Genomic DNA, 26,178 nt, shown 5'->3' with positions numbered 1-26,178 from the left:
TGGTCTGACGCATACCGCTGCGCTCGCCATGCTTCGGGATGCCGTGGATGGTGGGTGGGGGTGGGGGAAATAAATGACATTATGGGGGAAATTTACTAAAGGAAATTTGTAAAATATAGGTGTATTTGTATCCAGAAATACACTCATTTTTGACATTTAGGGGGAAATTTACCAAAATGGATTCGTAAAAAATAGGTGTATTCGTAGGCAGAAATACACCTATTTTTTACACATTTGTATTTTCGGGATTTACAATCCCGAAAATACAACAATTCGTATTCCTAAAGATGGGACATTCGTATTTGTATTTACAAATACGAATGTCTACACCATCGATAGAATACGGCAGAAATCACCATTCAAAAGAATGGTGGTTCCTGATTTACTAAGCAGCCGTACTGATAATACGGCTGCTAATTGGTGTAAAACACCCATGCAAATACGACAGGAAAATACACCTTGCTTTCCCTGTCGTATTTGCTTTAAGCCTGCACGGATCAGTCAGATCCGTGCAGGCTGCAGTGTAAAAAAATAGAAAGATAAATAAATATTAAAAAAAAATCGGCGTGGGGTCCCAGCTGTAACCAGCACCAGGCTGAAGAAGCCGGGGCCGGTAATTAAAAATCGGGGAACCCGACAAATAGGGGTTCCCCGATTTTTAACAACCAGCCCCAGGCTCCAGGTCCGGGGCTGGTTCCCAAAATACGGGGGACAAAATTACTAGGGGTCCCCTCGTATTTTAAGAACCAGCCCCAGGCCAAACCAGCCAGCAGGGTAATGTCACAGCCGGGGGACACTTATGATATAAGGTCCCGCGGCCAAAACATTAACCCTACCGACCAGTCAGCCTGGCCAGGGGCCCTGGGGGAGTGGGGACCCCCCCCCTCCAGGACTTACCTGACCAGGCTGAAGCCTGGTGCTGTCCCCGGTGACCCTGGAGCGGTGGTCACCGGGCTGATAGTGGTGTAAAAAAAAAGAATAATCTATTGTCTAATACTGGGGCACTATGAGTCCCAGCAAGCCTCCCCCGCAAGCTGGGACTTGGAGAACCACAAGTCCCAGCCTGCGGGGCATTAAAGGGCCCGCTTTGTCTTGTAGTTCCACAGTATTTAAAATAGTAAAATAAAACGCACTGACACACATTTAAAATAAAACTTTAATACAGCCAAAGCCCTTACATACTAATACTTACCTATCTTCATCCCGTAGGTAGCCCTGGTCCTGATGTCCTGGTCCTGTGTCGTCTTCTGGATCCATGTCGACGTCGCTGTCCATGTCGTCCTCGCTGTCGGCGTCCGGAGTCCGACGAAATCCATGTGGGAACCTATGGAAGGAAACCATTCTCACCTGTCCCAGGGCGACGTAGTCCAGGGATGGGTCTTTGCAAAAAAACAAACCGACACGCGAAACCAGACGAACAGCAGAGAGCCGCACAGTGTTTGTGTACATCGTGCGGCTCCGCCTCCCGAATGCCGCTATTGGCCGCCTTGCGGCCTAGCGGCCAATCAGGAGCCGCTAGACCGCAAGGCGGCCAATAGCGGCATTCGGGAGGTGGAGCCGGACGATGTACACAAACACCGTGCAGCTCTCTGCTGTTCGTCGGGTTTCGCGTGTCGGTTTGTTTTTTTGCAAAGACCAATCCCTGGACTAGGTCGCCCTGGGACAGGTGAGTATGGTTTCCTTCCATAGGTTCCCACATGGATTTCGTCGGACTCCGGACGCCGACAGCGAGGACGACATGGACAGCGACATCGACATGGATCCAGAAGACGACACAGGACCAGGACATCAGGACCAGGGCTACCTACGGGAAGAAGATAGGTAAGTATTAGTATGTATGGGCTTTGGATGTATTAAAGTTTTATTTTAAATGTGTGTCAGTGTGTTTTATTTTACTATTTTTAATACTGTGGAACTACAAGACCCAGCGGGCCCTTTAATGCCCCGCAGGCTGGGACTTGTGGTTCTCCAAGTCCCAGCTTGAGGGGGAGGCTTGCTGGGACTCCTAGTGCCCCAGTATTAGACAATAGATTATTCTTTTTTTTTACACCACTATCAGCCCGGTGACCACCGCTCCAGGGTCACCGGGGTCAGCACCAGGCTTCAGCCTGGTCAGGTAAGTCCTGGAGGGGGGGGACCCCTTCATTGGGGGGGTCCCCACTCCCCCAGGGCCCCTGGCCAGGCTGACTGGTCGGTAGGGTTAATGTTTTGGCCGCGGGAGCTTATATCATAAGTGTCCCCCGGCTGTGACATTACCCTGCTGACTGGTTTGGCCTGGGGCTGGTTCTTAAAATACGGGGGACCCCTAGTCATTTTGCCCCCCGTATTTTGGGAACCAGCCCCGGACCTGGAGCCTGGGGCTGGTTGTTAAAAATCGGGGAACCCCTATTTGTCGGGTTCCCCGATTTTTAATTACCGGCCCCGGCTTCTTCAGCCTGGTGCTGGTTACAGCTGTGGGGGGGACCCCACGCTGGTTTTTTTTTTTTTTTTTTACACTCTGCAGCCTGCACGGACCTGACTGATCCGTGCAGACTGCCTCTACTAATTCGTATTAGCGGCAGGGCCGGCGCCACCACTAGGCAAATCTAGGCATTTGCCTAGGGCGCCGGCCACTGGAGGGCGGCATTTTGTGCCGCCCGGTTACCTGTCCTACGGCGCTGTGTATTTAAATCTGGCGGCGGAGGCAGCGGGGGTCCCTGCAGTCCATTAGAAATCACGAGCGCTATCCGCCGGGCTATGCGGAAGCGCTTCTAGTGTGAAAACTCTGGCAGCATGGCGCACGCTGATCTCAGCCAATCAGCGTGCTGCCAGTGTTTTCACACTAGAAGCGCTTCCGCATAGCCCGGCGGATAGCGCTCGTGATTTCTAATGGACTGCAGGGACCCCGCTGCCTCCGCCGCCAGATTTAAATACACAGCGCTGCAGGACAGGTACCCCCGGCACCGGGGCGCCCCCACCCCGACTCGCCTGGCCAGCTAATACGAATTCCTACGACATCGGAGGGTAACAAAGCAGTCGTATATGACTGCTTTGTACTTTCCCCTTCGGAACACGACTTTGCATAGGACTGAAACAGTCGTATGCAGTCGTAGGGGAAATACCAATACGAAAAACTAGGTTTTTCATATTGGTAAATTTCCCCCTTACTATATTTGAAAATACGGCAATTCGTATTCATATTGATAGCACATCAATACGAATACGAATTGCCGTTTTTTCGGGATAGTAAGTGTCAAAAATGAGTGTATTTCTGGATACAAATACACCTATTTTTTTTACAAATTTCCTTTAGTAAAATTCCCCTTATATGTCATTTTACCATTAAATGGCATTATTGCATATCAAATGGCATATCAGAGCCGATATCTCATCGCATCGCATGCCATACAATAAAGGCATGTGATGCGATTTTTTATCACATCCTATCTTTTTAATGGCTTCACTGACACAGAGCAGTGAATACATTAGATAGGAAAATCGCATCGCATCGCATGCCATACAATATGGCATGCAATGCGATGCGATGCGATTTCACTATCGTGAATAACCCTCTACGCAAATGGAGTAGTGGGCGCTGTGATAGTACACAAGTACCTCCAAATGTTTTTGTCACCTGTTCCAAATGATCTGTTGAATGCAACAGCATTTGCAATAGATAGCATTTATTATGTTCTGGTCTAAATAATCAACCACATCTTTAATAGCATATTCATGACATTACAGTACAACTAATTTAAGAACAAATCGCCTTAAGCCAGGGGTTCCCAATCTTTTTGGAATCACGGCACCCTAGAGTAACAGAATTTTTCCACGGCACCCCTAGGCCCCAAAAAATAAATATAAAATTAAGTAGATTGTGTTTATATGTGATTCTTAGGTTCAGTTATGTGGTAAAGGGCAGGATTTGGCTCTGATTATACACATTTTATGATTGGCAGCCACCAGCACTGGTTTTGTCCATAAATAATTGACCATAAATAATTTGAATTGGTCCTGGTCCACCAACCCGTGGCACCCCTGCAAGTGTCCCAAGGCACCCCAGGGAGCCACGGCACACAGTTTGGGAACCACTGCCTTAAGCTTTGATGCCTTCCAGAGAAAAAATAATTTGTAAATATTTATAATCTAAAACACAATATTATCAGTTTACACATTTGGGGAAATTTACTAAAATGGGAGTTCTATTTCAATTGGGATATTGCTATGGGCAACCAATCAGATCCTATATATTATCTTCTAGAAGCTGCTAAATAAATAAGAAGAAGATTCTGATTGGTTGCCCAAAGCAACATTCCATGTGAAATAGAATCTTAGTAAATTTCCCCCATCAAAAGATATATGATTTTGTTTTCCAAAAAATAAATTGATTTTGGGATTAAAAAAATCAAATAATCTTGTTTCAGTACAAACCCCAGTAAATCATGATTATCACTGACATAATATGACGAGAAATTTAATTGATTATAATAGTTTCTTTGCAGAAAAAGGCACTTTATGATTTATTGCCTGATAGTGTTTTTATTTTTTGTTGCACAAAAACATCCACTCGGATGAGTTCCCGGATCCATGTTTTTTTGAGGCCATCTCTGGGCAGGCAAGAAAAAATCCCAAATATACTGTAGTTCTGCTTGTTGTCGGCTAGTTGAATTCCCCATAAAATTATTTCTAGCCAATGCAACTCTCTGAATTAAGATAAGAACTTTATAAACTTTTTAAAGTGTACTGTGTATATAATGTGGGATTAATATTTAATCCTACAAATGTCTAAAGGAACACCCTTATGGCAGTATGGATGGTGTAATGGTTAGCATTACTGCCTCACAGCACTGAGGTCATGGGTTCAATACCCACCATGGCCCTAGCTGTGCAGAGTTTGTATATTCTCCCTGTACTTGCGTGGGTTTCCTTTGGGTACTCCGGTCTCCTCCCACAATCCAAAAATATACTGGTAGGTTAATTGGCTCCCAGAAAAAAAAATTAACCCTAGAATGTCTGTGTGTGCATGTACATGTGGTAGGGAATATAGATTGTAAGCTCCACTGGGGCAGGGACTGATGTGAATGTTCAAAATATTCTCTGTAAAGCGCTGTGAAATATGTGTGCGCTATATAAGAAACTGCTAATAAATAAATAATAAATATGGCAGAACCAGTACTGGTATGTGAGATCTATTCAAGGACTTAAAAAATCATTGAGTAGACAGAGTTAATAGTGAATAATTTCTAAAGTATATATTTTAGGAAAATTATGTCAATGCTCAAGAAAACCTTCACTGCTGCCAATCTTACAAATGAGCCACAGGAGCATTAGCTAAAATAATAACAACACTGGTATATGAATATTTTTTTGAATTACCCAACAGAGAAAACATGAAATTATGTGAAGTAACCATGAATAGGATTAAAATATAACATGGGAATTATGAGGGACAAGCAGTACGGTGGACAAGTAAATGTATGTCTATCAAGTGAATGGAAAGAGTCTAATTTAAATTGTCATGGGAGACAGATTAGAATGAAACAAAACACGAAGGGATATCATTCAAAGTAGCCACAGGTTTGGCAGGGAAGTGATGCACAAATTTCCCTAATAACTTGCAAAATATATACAGGGCTCCTGTGTGCAAGTTTCCCTGGACAGTTTTGCCAATGAAAATTGGAAGACTGAAATACACATTTTCCTAAAATTCAGGCTGCCTATCGTTAGGAATGACTTGATTTTTAAGGCACCATATGAATTTAAAACTGATTTTAAATCAAAACTGGATAGGGAATCCTATAGATATGACTTACTCAAGTCAGTAGTTACAAGTCAAATACAGTAGGTTGAACTCCATGGACTAATGTATTTTTCAGCCTTAATTACTATGTTACTATTTATGTTACTCTGCTACCCCTGACAGTCAGAAACATAGGTTATAGGTAAAAAAAAAAAAAACACAGACATAAAATGAAGAAAAACTTGCAGATAAAAACAAAAAGACATAAGGGGAAAAAATTTGAATCTTGATTCAAAAAGTGTAGTCATTCTTGTTTTTACTTTTCTAATTGTTCTAATACTTATAATAGTATATAATTCTTAGAAAATGCTTAGACCAAGTCCTGCTTCTATAACAACTGAATTGTTGCCTGTAAATAAGTCAGTTGGATGGTCCAGTTTTGTAAATTCACACTTAGCTGGGTACGCATCTAAATATATATGTTTGCAAGCTATCTGGAGGGAACATAAATCTGGTGAAACATGGGAGCAAATGACAAGAGTATAGGAATTACAGCTGCTTAATATGTAGCCAAAAGTTCACAGATTGCGCTCCATAAGCACGGAAGAACCATCGTATACAACTTCCGGTTGCGTTCCACTGGTATCGGAACGTCATATCCTGTTTCCAACAAATGCCGAACACAGCCAAGACGTCACTTCCGTCACGGAGAAGTGACAGAATACAACGGATAGGCAGCATACAGGAAAAAACGGAAAGGCGCATCTATTCGGGGGAGCCACCAATTATACATTGATTATGTGATTCTATGTATAAACCGATGTTTGAGATATATACTTGTATTTCCTTCACTCTTATGGTATTTTATGGAGTTTCATATTGAGGATGTGATAGCAATAGCACTGGCGTATTGTATTACTTAGGCTCAATTCGAGACGGAATCCGTTACAAGTTTTATTGTATATCATGTTTTATGCAAATAGGGACAGGTATATATACCTGTTCCCACTCTGTACCCTCCATACCTTGACAAAGGGCCCCAGGTGAGGCCCGAAACGCGTTGGTAGGAGGACCACACAAGGTAACTGTTGGGTGTTCCTGTGTCTTTGTTTTCATCTGAAAGACACCCACCTTCTCCTCTAACCCAGGTGAGGTAGAGGTGGTCGGAAGTTTTTTTCCCGTGCTGGACCCCATCAGTACCTTTTTTATACTTTTTAGCCATTTTTTATTGTTATTTCGTGTATGGATCATCTGTGATTGGAATAAAAGCTTTTTTTCATCAACCCTGGATTGGTGGTGATTAAGATGCTGATTGGCCTAAAGGACGTGAAAGATACCGCTACATGCCCATAGGGCACCTACATAAGGTGAGCTCTGATCCAATTAAAGTAACAAGACACATTGGAGTAAAGAAACCTTTATATGCCTATAGGGCACAACAGAGAGGTCAGTTGCAGGGGGTGATATCCCCCGCTGGTTATATATCGTCAAATTGACCTTATCTGTGGCCCTGTTTCTGGTTTTTCTTGGTGGTGGAGGAACACTCATATCCGCCTGAAAATATAAGTGATCATCATCTAGACATCGCAAGTGTATTCACCACATTTTTGTATATGTAGCCAAAAGTGACTGGACAGTTGGACAGTTTATTCAAAAGCCGTTACATGGACAGGTCTAGGTTATTCCTTTGTTATTTCAACATTAATTATGCAGGCAAAGGGTCTGGAGTTGAGTCCAATTCCAAGTGGGGCATTTGCTTTTAGAAGATGCTGCTGTGAACACCCATCATAGGGTCATGTGAGCTTTTAAATCAAGTGTAATAATCCATCTTTAGACTATATAAAAAAAATCAGAGATATAGCGGGAACCTTAGGAGTTCACATTAATACAGTCCCATCAGAAAAACATCTATTCCTGCTTCTCACAGGCTAGTGGATAGGACCCCAACATCAGCTTCTTTATACACAACTGTTTATGCATCTAGGTAAATTGTGAGATACTTTATTCTTTCCTCTTGAAAAGCTGTTCTATCATCCTCACATCACATGTTGCTACAGACACACACCTGCACCTATATTTAACTTATGCCAATACACATAAAGTGCATATCGCACCGGTAATGCATTACTAATAAAGAAAGTGTAACTGAAATACAGTACTTCGAAACCAGTAAGGGCACATGTGTGGCATTTAACGTATTAATAGGAAAATGTTCCAAGTTGGTATTACATAACAGGGTGTTAAAATAATGCATTACTTAAATCCTATGAAGAAAAATCATCCTACTAAAAAGTATATTGTAGCGGTTGTGAGCCAATAGAAACATTGTGAATTCTGAAGTTGACTGAAGCTCATTGTTCCAAATTTTATTTTTAATTAAAGATACTCAGTTTATTGTAAGTAAATTGAAGCCAAAGCTCTCGGTTCCTTTGTTGTTCATTCCTATGAGATACCTAACAGTAATTTAATAACCGATGCATGATGGACAGAAAGCTTTATGCTGTTAAGCAATAGGGAATTCCCATTTCCCTTTCTTTTTCGAATTTAATATGCTGAAAATCCACTTTGAAAGCAAGTTACATGTAGATTATTGACTCTTTAATTCCTCTGTGCATTACCATTTTTATATGTTATGGTGTGACTTAAAATACATTTGTGTAAATATTTTCACAGTAATATGAGGAAATAGGTCTCCTGTTCATTTATAAAACAGCCATATTGTAAGAGCAGCTTATGTGGCTAATCAGTCATATGACGTACAAGAAAGTGAGTACAAGAAAGTGAGTACAAGAAAGTGAGTAGGGCTTTCTTCTGTGATATTTAACTTCATTCAATTATTGTACACATGGTAGAATGTCTGTATTGCACTCACAAGGCAGTTGCACACCCAGCATAAATATGTATAGAGTGTTTGGTTACCGCAGTCAATAAATATAAATTATAGGGGAGTATTCAATTAGATGCCTGGCAATTCGATTGTGCCTGTTTTCGACAATATGGAAGGAATTTTTCTCCAAATGCGCTTTTTACTTTTTTGAGGGGAAAGGGCAAAAATGCCCCCAAAAAAGTGGCAAAACAGCAGTAATTTAGCCTGGAAAGTGCCAAAATCATGTTGATTGGCAGCTAATTTGCAGATCCATGTATTATTCACTACTACAGAATTTTTAGCCTAGAGGAAAAATCATCCCCCATTTGAATACGGCAAGTCAGCACTGCGGCTTTGAGATTACTTATAACCTAGAGATCTCTCTGCATGGAGTTTCTATGGGCCTGATTTAGAGGTGAATGCAATGCCCATGTTGGAAGCAGCAGAGCAATTTTATTGCCACTGTACACGTGCCATCGAATAATTAGCAATTGTGTTTACACAGAGATGGTGGTTTGGAGGAAATAATGGGGAGTGGCTATAAAAACGCAGGTGCCTGGGTCATTTTCTGGATATTCCCTAGCCACTCACTGCATTTTTGTTCGTAGCTGGAGAGGCCCTGATGTCTGAGAGGAGCAGCTCTGCCTCATACAGCATAGGGATTGGTCTGATGGTCTGCCTGATGTGTACGCCATATTTCCGTTTGAGCTGTAAACATTGGCACAGGGTATCTTTGTTCACAAGACGGGGGCTGGTTCAAGACCACTGCAAATACAATTGTAGCATGCAGCTACGGAACCTCGGGACCTGTTCTCCATTAGTTAGTTTTATGTATGCCCTCAGTACAATTCCTTGTTCATCCACAGTACAAAACATATTAGTACATTTATGAAATGCTGATTAAATAGCATCTACTGTATGAAATAGAAATAAGACTGTAATCTCCTATGGATGCGAATAAATAGACATCCAGAGATAATAAAAGTTTAATATTGCTATAGATGTTCAGAAAAATTCACTGCAGAGGCATTGCAATTCCTTAATCTTTTGTTCCTGTAAGTGTTTTTTGTGGTATATTTTGGATCGCTGTCTTCCTAAGATATCCAACTACTTTTCAGCTCCAATTTCTTTACTAACTCTGGGACATTAGATTCAAAACCCTCTAGATATTTAGTTAAATCCATTTTTTATTCCAGTATTACTTATTTCATCATAAGCTACATTCATATGATTACTGGCAACACCTTCCAGGATACCTCCAGCAAGAGAACATTTAAAATTAGACACGTACTAAACTGCCTTTCATCATATATTATATACCATATATACTCGAGTATAAGCCTACTTTTTCAGAACATTTTTTATGCTGCAAAAGCCCCCCTCGGCTTATACTCGAGTGAGAGTCCCACTTGAGTCAATACATTTTTCCAGTTTTTTGTTGTAAAATTAGGTGCTTCGGCTTATATTCGGGTCGACTTATACTCGAGTATATACGGTATGTTATTGTATGCCCATGTTAACTACGCTACATGGGCAAGACCGTACGAACAATGCGCAAAAGTATGGCACTCCATCAGTCAGTTATTAATACAGCACTTAAAGGGAAACCATCTGAACAACCGGTGGCCCGGCATTTTGTGGAGAAGGGCCATACAATAGGTGACCTGAAACATATGGTGATTGACCACATAACAGCTTTGTTGCGTGGTGGCGACCGAGAATGCTTACTTCTAGAACAAGAAGCCTGCTGGATCTTCCATATAAATTCCAGCAAGCCCAATGGACTTAATGACCGTTTCTCATACTGTATAGTATTTTTAGATAGCAACTGCCTAGATTCATCAAGTTTAAACTAGATGTCAGGTTGCCCTCCCCCATTTTAATGTAGTACAGCACAATATATTATTATGCATTCGAACAGAATTAGCTAAAAAATGCCATAAAAATTAGGGCGACCAGTCGCCTGTAAATAGTAGAGATCACTAACAGTATAAGTTTAATTATTAATTTAATTTATATGATAGTCTCCACAATACATCACAATAATACATTTACAGAATTTTTTCTTATTTTGTCAGACTTATAGCTAGGACTTTTTCCTGCTTTTTCATTCAGCACGTTTTATATGTTTATTTCTGTGTTTATAGACATCCTCTCCCTGGAACGCGTGTCACAGTGGACTTGCAGAGGCGGAATCTTGGCAACGGGGACACTTCTTTGCGAATACAGGAAGTCCCCCTGCCAGCCCTGTAGCCTAGCAACCTGGACGCAGCAGGAAGCTGCGCAGGCATGACAGAGAACATCTGAAGTTACGTCAGACACCTGCCGCCCGCTCCAGGAACGGGACCTCCTACGGTCACAACCTTGTTTAGGTATATAAGGTATGTTGTTTTATTTCACCATGTACACCTTGATAAAAGGGTTTGCTAACCCCGAAACGTTGGACACTTCATTTACTAAAGATTGCTATTTTTCACAAGACCACCAAGTGCCTCTGCCTGTTTTTGGACTGCTTTCTATTTTTGTACCGAGAGGACACCGGGGGCGGTTGATAATATAGAAGTAGAGTGCCAGACTGAATACAAGGTATATATATATATATATATATATATATATATATATATACACAGCTAATTCGTAAAATGTACATTAGTTAGTATTAGATTCACACTAGCTGATAATAGAATTGACATAAGTATATCAGTTGCACATACACAGGCTGCAATTTCCCATGTGGTACCTTTCCTACATGGCTCACGAACAGAGCTGTAGCTTGGGTGGCTCCGGCGGAGCTTGTGCTCCGGGCGCCAATGGTCTGCATGGCGTCCCCCAGTGGCGGGCTGGACCGCGGGGCAGTGTGTCTGTTACCGAGTGTCTCAGTGTGTCATGCGGTGTGGATAGCTGCGTGCGCTCGCCAGCTCCCTTCTCCCCTGACAGTGGCTGGGAGCCGGTGCCGTAGTCTGTAATCTGTGGTGGCCACTTCAAAGATGGCCGCCACCATGCAGGAGACAGACACTAGAGGTTTGTATGCCCTCTAATGTCTGTCAGAGCAGCTCAGCGCACCCAGCGCTTCCCAGCTGGAGCACTGTTTAAAGGAACACGTCAGGGGTGTAGTCAATCTTCTCTCTCAGACTCGGACCACGGGGGAAGCTGCACCATGCATGAAGCAGATCTGTTCTTTGAAGTCCTATTCCTGCGCAGGGGCCGGGTCTCACTTCTACATTCCCCAAGCTGGGCAGCACTGTGGTCCCTGGATCCTCAAGCCTTCTAAACAGACCCCTCTCTGTTTCACAAAACAGATTTGATGTGACTATGATTATATCTGTTATTATTATGGGCCTGATTCAGAGATGTAAGCTTATGTGGCCACATCTGAAAATGTGTGCTGAGTTGAAAATATGCAAATGCTGCAGTTGACTGAATTTGTATTGAGTCCCAGCAGCCAGAGCCGGCCCTAGTATAAATGACGCCCTAGGCAAGATTTTGGATGGTGCCCCCTAACACCGCCACTAGTTCTGCCTCTGACCCTGCTCCCCTTTCCCAGCACCATCAACCCTCATCATAGCAGTCATCATTTTGGTGCTCCTACCCGCAATATTTTAAATAGAAACAGTGAACACATTTGGTGCACGGCCCAGGGGTGTGTTCTTGCTGGGAAGGGGCATGGCCACACAATAGTACCCCCAATTCAAATTATGCCATACAGTAGTGCAAATTTATTCACATTATATCATTCGATGGTGTCCCTTATTCACGTTACATCACACTGTAGTACCACTTTACCTTATATACATTACTCCTCACATTATTCACATTATACCCTTAGAAAAAAAATCCTTAGAAAATATTGTATTTTAAGCACCTCCATGGCCACACTGCAACCCAGCACAAAGAAGTGTGTGCTGGGCAGAGGAGAAGAGCTGCAGCTGCTGCTGTCACTTAAGGGGAGGGGGCCCTGGGCCCTCACTGGGCCCTTTCATCAGACTTTGGCCTGGGTAATTTGTACCCCCTACCCCTTTCTCTCGGCACCCCTGATAATACCACACAGTAATGCCCCTTACACATGACACACATTATTAATGTCCTAATAAGCATAATGCCCCTTACACATTATGCCAACCTTTATTAATGCCCTTCATACACATAATGACACATATAATACATCTCGTCGAGGATACCCACAATCCCAGTGGGCCAATATTCTTCCTCCAGCGTCACTTATCCGGCAAGGTATATGGACCCTATTACTAACCAGCTACAGGCCATCTAAAAATTACCAACATACAAGTACCTCCATTAAGGACAATTCAACAAGAATCCAGCCTATAAGTATTATACCCATCTTTCCTTTATTTTAAACCTAAATGTTATTATTTGTATTCTGATTTTTTTAAATTGTAATTGTGTACACGTTTTATACCTGTTTAGTGGATATATTCCACTCTATATTGTGCAATAAATAGATTGTTACGTATACCATACCATATTGATCCAACCATTTTTAGCGCTCCACACCTTTGCTTTTTTACACTGACTGTACAAGTGTGCAGTGCATAACTGGTAGTTGACCCATAAGACTTTCCACAAGAGGTCAGAGCCTGAGAAGCTTGTGCTGAGCTCTGATTGATGGAGCTCATCACAAGCTTCTCAGGCCTATGGAAGACAGCAGCAGCCTCGTCATGGGAAGGTTTTTAATCAGAGGCAGCGCTGAGCCTGTGAGGACTCTTACAGAGTAATGTACAGATGGACAAACATAGGCTTTTCATGTGGTATATATATATGCAGTAGTGTCTTTTAGATGATAATCTTGCCTGACAATACAAGGCTGCAGCATTGCATCTATGTATGCTGACACTTTTTGGAACAAAGAACCATGGGCGGAAATAATGGGACGTCCAGAAGGCGATGTCATGCTCTTATGGACCTTGGGCAGGGTGTATAAAAGGACATGTGGGCAACAACGCATCACACAATTTCTGGATGATTTCCCCTTCCACAACTGCCCTGTTCAATTGATCTGACAACAACCTTTTAAATCTGTCAGTGGGGTCACCAGTATATACATCCCCTTCCAATAACTGTCTCTGAATCTCTGAAGTATATGCATTTACATCCTGAATGACTATTGCTCTGCCCTTATCGGTGGGGCGGACAACTATATCAGTGTAGGATGCAATTTTGCACAAAGCCTGAGACTCAGATACAGACCAATTATTATGTTTATTGGCATTGTCACTAGAGGATATAGAATTAGCAACCTCCGAATCAAGCATACGGCAGAAAGATTATATATATATATATATACATACCTCCCAACTTGTGTCCGGATGAAATAGGGACACTCGCGCGGCAAAGCCGCGCGAGCGCCCGAAAAGGGGGCGGGGCGTATGTAAATGAGGGCGCGGCTTATGCTAATTAGCCGCGACCTCATTTTCATACGAGAATAGACGCTGTGCGCATGCGCACAGCGTCTATTCTACTAGATTGGGGGGTCTCCCAACTGCCACCCCCCGCAGCGGGACAATGCCTGCCGCGGGTGGGACGTCGGGACAGGACCCGAAAATCGGGACTGTCCCGACGGAATCGTGACAGTTGGGAGGTATGTATATATATATTATATATAAAGGAATCCCCCACCCTGCAGTTACCCGTTGACCAAGTTCATGCAACCTTTACTCTGTGTTTTGACAGTGTAATATTCTCCGGTGCAGTTTGTGGCCAACAAGTTGGAGGGGGCCCTCCTGTCTAAAGTGACCCGGGTCCCCCCGAAGGCTTAATCTGCCTCTGATTGCAGCATGTCTACAGTGTGCAGTGGCAGCTGCAGCCCTGAGAAATTTTGTGGCCCGGTACACTGATATCTCTGGGGCCCCGCCCTGCCCCCCACCCCAATCCCCCTTGAGCAACATATTTTATTGCATTGCATATAGAATGTGTTTTTATTATTATTTTTATTATTATTAATATTAAAAACACAATTAATATTCACTATGCAATGTAAGAAATATCCACTGCACTACTGCTGAGCACAGCAGGCCATAATAGCTCTTAACCATTGCATAGTGAATATTTATCTATTTCTCTATAATAAATAACTGACTTCATAAATGAGTAACAGCACTTACACACTGACACTTTTACCAAGGCATCTCCCTGGTACTGCTGGCATCGCTATCCAGGCTCTAGTCCATTCTGCCTGAGTTACTCCTGCTGTTCTGCTCTTCCTAGGCGTGTAGACCATGGCCACTGCTGATTCAGAACAGGGAAGCGCAGGTGGTAGTGTCAGGGGCGAAATTAGGGGTCAGGCCGCCCCTAGGCACAACATTTTTGTGCCCCCCCCTCCCCCTATTTTAATGTAATCATATATGTATATACATTGTTACTTATATATTTCATAAAAATGTAACTGTAGCCCACCTTAATATTTTTTTTAAGCACTCTGGACTGCTCACTGTACGGAGGACCCGGAGGGAGGGAGGCACTTATTAGTACAGTGATTAGAACAGTTTCTCCGTCAGTCTCTCTCCTGGTCACACACTGTGACTGACTGAGTGCAGGGAGGATCTGCAGCAGTGAGCCTGAGTGGATGCGCAGGGGGACCGTTGGACCCATCCACTAAGCGGTGATGTAATATGCATGGCAGAGTGGTTGGGCAGTGGCGGGTGACAAGCGGCGCTGCCGCTGTAATATGATAATTCATGTCTGCGGCGGCGGCACTCGTCACTTGCCGCTGCCCACCCGCTGTGCCATTTAACAGAATATCAGCCTGCCTGCCGCCCTTAATTGGTGCCGCCCTGAGGCCGGTGCCTCACAGGCCTAGGCACAAATCCGGCCCTGCGTAGGGTGCAGCATTTTGTGCATTGTGTGGTGCGTCGCATGTGGTCACTTAACTCAGTATTGTGTGGAGCTGGACAAGTTACCAGGCCCAGGGTGGTTACCGGAGGGGGTCCGAGTAAGTTCCCTTCCAGAAATCCAGGCAGGCATGCAGATGGCTGGCCAGCATCTTTATAAAGCCATTCTAGGCAATGTATTACCGCAGTCATGCTTTAAGCCCCTGAATCCCTCAGATCCTTGGAGCCCCTCACAAGGTCGGGGCTCCCTGTTACCAGTCCTGCTCACACCATAATTGTGCAGGGTGGAGCTGGTATGAACATACAAGTACATACAGAGCTATATGTAACATATGTGTGCTATGTATGTCTTAACCTGGGACGCTGCATTGAGCTCCAGTTTTTTTCAAAGCCTACTTTGGATTTGGGGTTTTCATAACTTGTAAGCCTAAAATATAGCGCACTAACAAGACATGCAGCAGTTGGTGAACTGTGTTTTTGTCGTAACACCAAGAGTAATACAGAAAGAAAGTGGTTTGTTCACCAGACAGCGCTACCTTGAGACATTTCCATAAATTGCACCAATAAGTAATAAATCTTAATACATAACTTATTGTAGGCAGATAGTGTATCCAATTTGTCAGCCAGAGATTCGCTCTGAAATGAAACAAAAAGTACCCTTTTGTCCCCCAATAATTGGGACTCACATTGAGGGCACACTTTTTTTTTCTTTTGAATGTAACTGATTTTATTAGCACAACCTCCAGCAGCCATGACAGGCCAACTGACCATCACCCTGGGGACAGACCTCATGCTAGTTCATGGCGGAGGGACAGAATGCTCCAGCACTGAACGTCCTACCACAGTGCTAACGCTGATTCTGTTATCTTAATTCACAGATCAACATTCGTAGAAAGAAACTCCATCGTGTATGGGGACGATGAGAGTAGCAGTCCAACAGTTGGAGCAGCCAAGCTAAAGGGGACTTCTCCCAGCTACAGACACAATTCTCCCTCATCCAGTGACATAACACAAGAAAGAAGATTACAGGTAGAGTCCCTCCGGGGTTCCCTCCTGCTTCTTGTAAAGGACATTCTCTTTTTAGATTTCTTAAAATCTTTATTGGTAACTTTCATCCTACGCTCCCGGAGAGCCATCAGCCCGGCCTCAGTGCATATGGCTTTAATATCTGCTCCGGACAGGTCATCTTTGGCCATTGTGTGCCCTCAATGTGAGTCCCAATTATTGGGGGACAAAAGGGTACTTTTTGTTTCATTTCAGAGTGAATCTCTGGCTGACAAATTGGATACACTATCTGCCTACAATAAGTTATGTATTAAGATTTATCACTTATTGGTGCAATTTATGGGAATGTCTCAAGGTAGCGCTGTCTGGTGAACAAACCACTTTCTTTCTGTATAACTTGTAAGCCGTAATCATCAAAATTGCATGCAATGAGTCTATATAATATTTTATACAGAGAAATGGATAGCGCCCTCTATGTTGATTTGCAGTAACTGGTGTGATCCGTCAGGTGTGTGTGGGGGGGGGGGGTTAAAAGGGGAACGTGGGACTGGGGATGGGTGGGGAGGGGGAAAGGAATGGGTTGACAGGGGAACAACTGGATGTCTGAAATAACATTAATACAAGGGTGCCCCAAAAACCTTTCTTGTTCTTCCTTTGTCCGTTCTTGGACGTCGCCCCCTTTTTCGATTGTCTGAAATAACAGTCTGAGGAGAATGTGTAAGTGATCTAAACACTATTATATACAATAAATGGTAACGTACGTGGAAATGTTTCCTGAGTGTATCAGTTTCAGTATCAGTTTCACCTTTTAAGTTGAATTACTGAAATAAATGAACTTTCGCAAAATATTCTAACTTTTCGAGTTTCACCTGTACATTACATACAGTTCATCCCTGAACTTATGTTCATACTGTATGTGCTAACTGGCTCCCCCATGCATGATGTGGTGTAAGCTGCAGTCGCTACTGGCAGTGAGACATAGATTTATGTGCAGTCAGCCAATAATCATTCATCTGTATACCAACTGGGTTTATTCCATCCCTGAATCAGGCCCAATGTTATATACTAAAGAGCAGGAAAAAAGGGGAGAGGGGATTACAGATGTGCATTTCTTTAAAAACCTTAAGCACATTGTTTGGATTTCTAAACGATAACGTTATGCAAAATGACTCCAGACTGGGGAACACGGTCACTGAGATCAGAACAGAAGGGGGAAAATAAAAGGGATTCATAAAATCAGAAATATGTGTGACTGACCAGGCAAAGATGCAGACTCACACTATAACGTGGCTGTGTAATGCTTCCACCAGCCCTTCTATGATCTGTTATACAAAGCATTTTTAGAAATGAACCATTATTTAAAGCCCATGGAGATATTGTACAAATAGCTAACACAAAGCTTACAGGAGGCAGAGGATTCATGTTAGAAGTTATTATCAGCACCAAGATCTTTCATAGATTGAAATACGGAAAAAGTTCTAAAAAAAGAAGCTGATGCCCCCTGTCACTTCTTCTATCCTTGTATCTGAGCTATGGGCTGATTGTGACTCATGCAGATCTCTGTGGGCACAAATGGTCATGTTGTGCATGAAATAGAGAGTTTTGGCACAGAAACTGGGTGGTGACTGACAATACGATTGGACATAATCATCCTCACTTGTGGGATTGTCATACGGTTGACATGGAAGTGTCAAGGACATGTATCAAAAGCTTTGTGTGATTCTGAATCATGTACACAGGGTCGGGAAACCGTTAAGGTACATACATACACACTATACCAATTTGCGTGGGGCCCCCCTCCTGAGCATAAACAGCCCCGGGCTCAATGAGCCAGACCTGTTTACAAAAATAGGAGGGACAAAAAACATAGGGGTCCCATATATACGCCGCACAGGGGGCATAGAGGGGCGTGAGGGGCTACTTAGCCTCATTACCCTATGCATACGCCCCGCGTTTCATGGGCGTTCCCATGCAAACGCGGGGCGTATGCATGGTAATGAGGCCGTGACCCGTGGGTACGGGGCGGGCATCTGACATCGCCGGATGTCAGCTGCCCGCCCCCATACAAGATTTTACACGGACAAGTGTCCGTGTGGTCTTGTGTTGCGGGACCTGGTGGAGCGTGCGGCCCTGCATTCGATGTTCAGCGACCATCGAATGCAGGGGCTGCTCCCACCATGGAGGAGGCGTATCCCCGTCCACATTCATGCGGACCGCCACATATCCGCATACGGACGGAGGTGGCGATCCGTATGGAAGGCGGGGATTCGCCAAGACGGACATCACCGCATATTTCTGATCGGTCCGCACCGATCAGAATAAGGGCCTATATGCATTACCTTGATATTGTAATTTCTTAGCTCAATTCGATTTCTGAACTTCTAACTTTGAGACTTTAGCACCATATCAATTGTGAGGTTGCGAAACTGGTTCTGTTTCATAAAATTTTGATGTAACAGGGCCAGTTTAACATTGCTAATAGCGATGTGACATGGTAATGATGTGAGCGATGCAGGATGTGAGCAGCCTTTAGTCTGTCTCTCTGAATCATTTAATATTTAGAACCCTTGGCAAACAAAGTGTGATATACAGTATGATGGAATATTATTAGAGGAAAAGTAAACCAAACGTAATTTAAAGATTTTAATAAATACTTAATAAATTAAACCAATGCTAGGTACACATTATGAGATTTTAGTCAATAATATGCACGATAATGACATAGTTAACAATATTATCGTGCATATCATTTAGTGAGTACCCACTACTGTATATCGTTAATGATGCGCGTTCCTGCAGGTTGTCTGAACATGCAGTCTATGTCGTCAGCGAATGTAAGTTTGTTAGGCTCCCACAGACATCATATAGGGCCAAATGTAATAGGGTGAGAGTTTCAGAAAGTGAGAGATTTTGGGAGAGTTTTCCCATGTTTTTTAAAGCAGCAATCAATTACACTGCAAAATCAGGTTGATTTTGCCATGTGGTTGATTGCTGCTTTAAAAAACATGGGAAAACTCTCCCAAAATCTCTCACTTTCTGAAACTCTCACCCTATTACATTTGGCCCATTAATATTGTGTGTTTCCAGCTTAAGGGTAATAAATGGGCAGCATTGTCTGAACAGTTCATTACAATTTCAAATTGAATTGAAGATAGTGAGCTTTATTTGTGTGTTCTTTCTGTATTATATAATAAGCAGAACCCTGGAAGAAGTGGATGTATAATGTGAATTGGTTAATTCACTAATGTTGCTGTGAATGTGCTATAATTATGGTGAAAAGACATTCTTAATGGAAAAAAAACAGTGATTTTACATAACTAATTCATTTTACTATGCAAAGCAGTGGTCGAAGTGGGGCGGTATGGGACGGTATGTCATACCGTCACTTTTCCTTCCCTGACCCGGAAATGCCTTTTTTTTTAGTACTCTTTTGTTTTCAGCCTGTTTCTGCTGCAGGAAGGCAGGGGATTGGCCTTCCTGCATAACTGACAAGTCAGTTCCCCACTCCCCTCCCCTCCCCTTTTGCCATGGCACCTTTTGTTAGATTGCAGCGCTCAGCGCCTGTCTCCGCATACACTGCTTAGTGTGAGACTTACAGTCTTCCCTTTCCCCCTTGCAGCCAACGTAGTTAAGCGTCACCCTGAGTGACAGGTCGCTTAAGCGAATAGCAGGGCAGAGACCCCTGACCCTGCTGGCAGCGTTACCCTTTCCTGTGAGGAAGTCCCCGCGTTAGAGTGTGCCTCAGATCGTGTGTGACTCCGTCCATGCTGTTTGTAGCTCCACGTGCACCGGAGCGCATAGGAGCAAGTCCCCGCTGTAAACCCGTTACCAGCGTGACCTTTTGCACAGGGAGATCAGTCATCATTGGCAGCAGCGAGACTGGAAGAGATACCGCAGCGTAAACCAGCAGACTGTCATTTACCCTGCACGCGCCAAAACGCTACAGCTAAGTAACAACCAGAGACTGTCGTTACCAAATGTACAAGTTGTATTACTGCTTGAAGTTAACACATGAAGTACTGTTGTAACCTACAAGCCTGCCACTTGAATAAACCCTTTAAACTGGTTATATCTTCTAAGTGTGAGGTCTAACAACCACACTGCACGTACTTATATACACTCTGCCAATAGGTTATGGGCCCAGCACGTCACGTGCGCGAAGATTAACCCCCTGAAGACAAAGTGCTAGCGCAGTACATAAAAGAACACAAAGGAATTATTTCTAAATTGCCATTTGTGGAAGAGTTAACGAGAATGCACAGTACAGGGCATAGCATGAACTTTCCAAAGCTCAAAGGCTCAGAGAATTACACTACATGGAAGTTCGCTATGGAAATGCAGCTTAAGAGGGAGAAGCTATGGAAAGTCACAATAGCCCCAGGAGAAAGTCCAAACCCAGAAGAGGTAGACAAGGCCATTGGCACAATAGGCCTGGCTGTGGAGCAGCATGTTTATTCTACTATCTGTGGGAAGGAGTCCGCTAAGGACATGTGGACAACTCTACAAGGTGCTTATGAAAATAAAGGCTTAATGAGAAGGATAAGTCTGAGACGCACACTGTATGGAACAAAATTGAATGCATGCAAGGACATGAACGATTATATTGATAAAATACTATCGATAGCTCAGCAATTGGCGTGTGTAGGAGCAAAAGTGGATGAGGAAGAAGTAGCAATGGTAATGCTGCAGAATTTGACAGAGGAATTTGACTTTCTGGTTGTCGCACTAGAGTCAAATGAGACCAAGCTTACAACTGAAGTTGTGAGAGCCAAACTACTACAGTTCCAAGAGAGAATCCACAAGGATGCCATAGCTGAAGGTTCTGCCTTAGTAGCAAAGGGTGCGAAACCCAAGAAATGCACATTCAAATGTTATGTGTGCCACAAAGTAGGGCACAAGGCTTCAGAATGCAGGCTGAAGAACACTAGTGGCATGCACAAGCGGCATGATAAGAAGAACGAGTCAGCACTGAATGGAACAGACAAGCCAAGGAGGGATCTCTGGTACATGGACTCGGGAGCCTCTAGACACTTCAGCTGCAACAAGGAGTGGTTCAATTCTTTAACACAGTGTAACCCCACAACAGTTACCGGGATTGGTGAAAAGATCCTTACTGCTTCAAGTGTTGGGACAATCACAGTGAGACTAAGAATTGAGGGACAGACAGTAGTCACAGATATCCAAGACGTCCTATATGTACCAGAATTGGGAAGTAACCTCATCGCTATCAGCGTACTCGAGGCAAAAGGCTACAGAGTCCAGTTTGCAAAGGGCAAGTGCATGGTGCATAATGAAAGAGGGACTGTAATTGCTTCAGCAACCCGATGCAACCAACTATACGTCCTAGACACAGATGAATGTGTAGCTTTGGCAGCCTCTGCTGAAAATGAGTCCATGGAGCTCTGGCACAGACGTTTGGGACACTTAGGATATGATAATGTCCAGAAATTAGCTGATGGGATGGCAACAGGAATCACAGTGAAAGACACCGGAAGACCTGTGTGCGAGAGTTGCATAAAAGGCAAGCAGACCCGCAACCCATTTCCCAAGTCAGCAGGCAGAGCAGAAACACAACTAGCTCTGGTGCACACAGATGTGTGCGGACCAATGGAAGAGGAGTCAACCAGTGGTTACAAATACTTCATGACTCTCATCGATGACGCCACAAGAATGACACACGTATACTTCATAAAGAAGAAAAGTGAGGTGGTCAAGAAAATTGTGGAGTACAAAAACCTAGTGGAAACTCAGACGGGCCTAAAACTAAAGGTCCTGAGATCCGACAATGGGGGAGAGTACGAAAATGAAGTACTAACCGACTTCCTAAAAAGGCATGGCATAAAGCATCAGCTGACGATGGCCTACACGCCTGAACAGAATGGCGTAAGTGAAAGGGCGAATAGAACAATCGTTGAAAGAGCACGAGCGATGGTGAACGATGCTGGCCTGGAGAAGAGTTTTTGGGCAGAAGCTGTATCTACTGCAGTATACCTGAAAAACAGAACACCTACAGTGGCCGTGAAGGGAAAAACCCCCTTAGAGGCCTGGTCTGGGAAGAAGCCAGACATCAGTCACCTCCGCGTCTTTGGGAGCAGAGCTTATGCGCATATACCAAAGGAGAGAAGGAAGAAACTTGACCCAAAATCAAGACAGTGCATATTGCTAGGCTATTGTGAGGAGAGCAAAGGGTACAGGCTCTGGGATGCAGAGAACAGACGTCTCCTGAAATCAAGAGATGTGATATTTCAAGAAACAGCATCACCCACAAAAGCAAAAGAGCAAGAAAAGCAAGCACTAGTAGAGGTATGTGAAATAGAAAGCATACCTGCAACAGAAAATACTGAAGAAGGAAGCGAACCAACTAAAAGAGCTTCTGTAAGAAGAAACAAGGGCATACCAGCCAGAAGATATGAGGAAGAATATGCGAATATTGCTTTCAGTGAACCTCAGAGTATTCAAGAAGCGAAAGCGTGCAGTGATTGGGCGAAATGGAAATCTGCAATAGACACAGAGTTATCAGCACTGAGAGAGAACGATACTTGGACCATAGTAAATAGGCCAAGCAACCGCAAGACAGTCAAGAACAAGTGGGTCTTCTGCAAGAAGTTAAATTCAGACGGAGAAGTTGCCCGTTACAAAGCCCGTCTTGTTGCTAAGGGATACACACAGAGATCCGGAATTGACTATGGGGAGATATACTCACCTGTTGCGAGGTATAACACTCTCAGATTAGTAATTGCAGTCGCCACTTTACAAGACTTACTGCTATACCAATTAGACTTCGATTCAGCGTTTCTAAATGGAGAACTACTTGAAGAGATCTATATGGAATCACCAGATCATTATGATGAGAATGAACTTCAGACAGAGAAAGTGTGTCTTCTGAAGAAATCCATATATGGCCTAAAGCAGAGTGGTCGTTGCTGGTACATAAAATTGGACACAGTACTGCTTGAAATGAATTTTATTAGATCAGAGACTGACCACTGCCTTTATCACAAAACTCTGGGAGAAAAGTTGTTCATCATAGCAGTCTATGTGGATGATATACTTATAGCAGGTCACGAAGATCACATCACAAGTGTGAGAGATCAACTGAAACAGAGATTCAAGTTGAAAGACTTAGGTCCAGCCAATCATCTGTTGGGCATGAGGATTGTTCAAAACTTGCAAAAGGGAACAGTCACAGTCGACCAACAAACGTACATCGAGGCAACAATCTTGAAGTATGGGATGGCAGACTCCAAGTCAGTGAATACACCAATTGACAAAAGCGTCAAGATTACAAAAAGTATGTCACCAACCACACAAGAAGAAATAGAGGAAATGCAAGATGTCCCTTACAAGAACGTGGTTGGAAGTCTTATGTATGCAAGCATTGGAACTCGTCCAGACATCACTCATGCAGTCAGTCGGGTGAGCCAATTTGCAATAAATCCTGGAAGACAACACTGGATTGCGGTGAAGAGGATTCTGAGATACCTAAAAGGTACAAGTTCCTTGAAATAAAAATTCGCCAAGACAAGCAATTCAAATTTGAAAGTCTTCTGCGATGCCGACTGGGGAGCAGATGAAGATGATCGTCGTTCCCACACCGGTTACCTGTTCACACTGGCCGGAGCAGCAGTTAGTTGGGCGAGTAGAAAACAACCGACCGTTGCTCTCTCAACAACCGAGGCCGAATACATGGCTCTTACAGAGACATCAAAAGAAGCACTCTGGATCAAAGAGACTTTGTGTGAGTTAGGTCTACTTTATGAAGAAGAGACTATCAGTATCGCATGTGATAACAGGGGAGCAATAGATCTTTCCTGTACTACCAAGCACCATGGAAGGTCAAAGCACATCGCGATAAGACATCACTTCATCAGAGAACTAGTGGAGAACAAGTCCATCGATGTTGAATACATTGCAAGTGAACAGAATGTCGCTGACATGCTTACTAAAGGACTGTCGGGAAACTTGCTTACTAAGTTCGTGAAGGACTGTGGACTTGTCTAAGTTCAAAAATGTTGATTTGAAGTTTTTGATGTTCTGAATGTCTTTTTTTCTCTCTAACCATATTTTCGGTTACAGGTATTACAAAAGGACAAAGCATTGTATTGAGTTCTTTTATGTAGCCGAAGACAGCCTTAAGCGAGGGGGAGTGTTAGATTGCAGCGCTCAGCGCCTGTCTCCGCATACACTGCTTAGTGTGAGACTTACAGTCTTCCCTTTCCCCCTTGCAGCCAACGTAGTTAAGCGTCACCCTGAGTGACAGGTCGCTTAAGCGAATAGCAGGGCAGAGACCCCTGACCCTGCTGGCAGCGTTACCCTTTCCTGTGAGGAAGTCCCCGCGTTAGAGTGTGCCTCAGATCGTGTGTGACTCCGTCCATGCTGTTTGTAGCTCCACGTGCACCGGAGCGCATAGGAGCAAGTCCCCGCTGTAAACCCGTTACCAGCGTGACCTTTTGCACAGGGAGATCAGTCATCATTGGCAGCAGCGAGACTGGAAGAGATACCGCAGCGTAAACCAGCAGACTGTCATTTACCCTGCACGCGCCAAAACGCTACAGCTAAGTAACAACCAGAGACTGTCGTTACCAAATGTACAAGTTGTATTACTGCTTGAAGTTAACACATGAAGTACTGTTGTAACCTACAAGCCTGCCACTTGAATAAACCCTTTAAACTGGTTATATCTTCTAAGTGTGAGGTCTAACAACCACACTGCACGTACTTATATACACTCTGCCAATACCTTTAGTAAGTGACCGGGAGACGCTGGATGCTGGCTGCCGGAGAATTGTCCCTGCCTGCCTTTGGAGACACACAGTAAGTTTCTGTGCGCTCCACGTCGCCACCCGCCGCCCAGCCAGCCGCTCCTCTCTCCCCCCTCCCTACTCTTGCAGCGGCTGGCTGGCACTCGCCCAGCCAGCCGCTCCTCTCTCCCCCCTCCCTGCACTCGCAGCGGCTGGCTGGCACTCGCCCAGCCAGCCGCTCCTCTCTCCCCCCTCCCTGCTCTCGCAGCGGCTGGCTCGCACTCGCCCAGCCAGCTGCTCCTCTCTCCCCCCTCCCTGCACTCGCAGCGGCTGGCTGGCACTCGCCCAGCCAGCTGCTCCTCTCTCCCCCCTCCCTGCTCTCGCAGCGGCTGGCTCGCACTCGCAGCGGCTGTCTGGGCGGCTTCTGACCTTCCCTCCCTCCCTGGAGCGGACCGTGGCACCGCACAACACTCCTCCAGTACTGTACTGGAGGAGTGTTGTGCGGTGCCATGGTCCGCTCCAGGGAGGGAGGGAGGGAGGGCCTTCTGAAATGTTGGACCAACATTATCTCTCACCCTGTTATCGCTCTCCAAACTTTTACAAATCTCTCCCATGGTCTTGGGAAAATACAGCTTGGATAGGGCAGGAGTGGTTAGTATTGTGGGGGAGAGAAGGTAAATGAAGAAAAGAAGAGAGGCTGTGAGGGAATGACAGGCAATGACAAGGCAGTCAAACAAAAATAGATAGTGAAGGTAAACAGCCAGTGAAGGGATGAGAGTGGGGATACAATGGGGAAGTAGGGAAAAGTAAGAGGGCAGGTTATCTGATGGAGAGGAGAGTGTATGGGCTGTGAGTGAGGAGATGGGCCAACAGCAGTGCTCGAAGTGGGCCGGTATACAACGGTATGTCATACCGGCACTTCACTTCGAGCACAATTTTTTTCCCCGTCAGCAGTCATAACCGTGCTCCTACAGGGGTCCCCACCCGGCTGCTACAGAG

This window comes from Crinia signifera, chromosome 5, assembly GCF_055691185.1.
Source record: "Crinia signifera chromosome 5, ASM5569118v1, whole genome shotgun sequence".
Taxonomy (NCBI): domain Eukaryota; kingdom Metazoa; phylum Chordata; class Amphibia; order Anura; family Myobatrachidae; genus Crinia; species Crinia signifera.
The sequence above is the reverse complement of the archived record's forward strand: the minus strand, read 5'-3'. Positions refer to the sequence as shown.